The sequence below is a fragment of the Gavialis gangeticus genome, unplaced genomic scaffold, assembly GCF_001723915.1.
Source record: "Gavialis gangeticus isolate Ggan-Ray unplaced genomic scaffold, GavGan_comp1, whole genome shotgun sequence".
NCBI lineage: Eukaryota > Metazoa > Chordata > Crocodylia > Gavialidae > Gavialis > Gavialis gangeticus.
The window spans coordinates 51339876-51340946 of NW_017729029.1; the positions used below are offsets into that span (position 1 = coordinate 51339876).

General features: G+C 38.6%; 1 protein-coding gene across 2 annotated transcripts in view; it reads left to right on the forward strand.

The window, feature by feature from the left end:
• TENM1 (teneurin transmembrane protein 1) overlaps positions 1-1071 on the forward strand; it is a 490026-nt gene that overhangs the window by 481896 nt on the left and 7059 nt on the right. The gene's annotated exons all lie outside the window — the stretch shown is intronic.

The following is a 1071-nucleotide window of genomic DNA, read 5'->3' on the forward strand; positions in this document are numbered from 1 at the left end:
CCCCCCCCCCCCCCCCCCGTGTTCACACACTTTCAGGAGTTTTGTTTTTACAAGGTCGGCACTTATCCCATTCACTGAGCCCTCTTTATAGCACCACCCTTGGGGAGGGGAGGGCAAGCAATGTTAGTGTTATAAAGAGGTAGTATTAATGTTGTTGGAAGCCAAGGTACAGTAGCCTAATGCTAAAGCATTTTACAGAGGAGCTTATAAAGAGATTGGAATATATATTTTAGAATAAAGCAAGACAAAAAAAAAAAAGACAATGCCGATTCCTTTCAACGTGCTTGTTTGCTCTGTGGGATTCACATCAGCATAACTGATCAAACACTTCGACATTCAGATCAGCCCACCACAGATTTGCGTACAGGTTTTTTCCCCACAAAATGCTGACTGTTATTTCAATCTGTCCTTTAGACAAAAACATTACCAGGTCAAAAGCTTACCGAGCGTAAGAAAAAAATACTTCTCAACGGAAACTGACAATACTAGAGTTCAACTTACTGTGGAGTTGTCTTGGCATTTGTCACCTTACATTATTCGTCAAAGGAAATGTGTTTGCCAATTACAATCTTTCCTTAGATTTAGTGGTGGACTTTAGCCTCTTAATAAATGTTAGTATATCGGATTGTGTCCTTGACAATATTTTACTTGTATGAACCATGATAAAACATTGAAATCTTCACATTCTTCCGGCAAAAGTGTCAATTCAAGAGAAAGAGAAGCATAGCGTACAATAGACGTCAAAACAAGATTCCTTTTTAGCTTTCTCATGAAAAGTTAAAATGTTTACAGTGTATGCCAAGATCTTCGGTTTCTATCTAACAGCGGTTAGAGGGTCTAATCTTACCGAAATTGTGTTATAACGGCCTGAGCCTTGTTGCTAGGAAACAATAGATTCCAATTTTTTATTCCTGCTCTAACTAACTCCTGTGCTGAATAGTGACTGGATACTGTACAGGTTTATGTTATATGGCTGCAGTTTAATGGTCTGTTGCATTTTGCTCTGGTTTTCAGACCAGAAGCATGCATTTTCTACAAGAGCATCACAACAACATGCTGTAAATAGTAAAA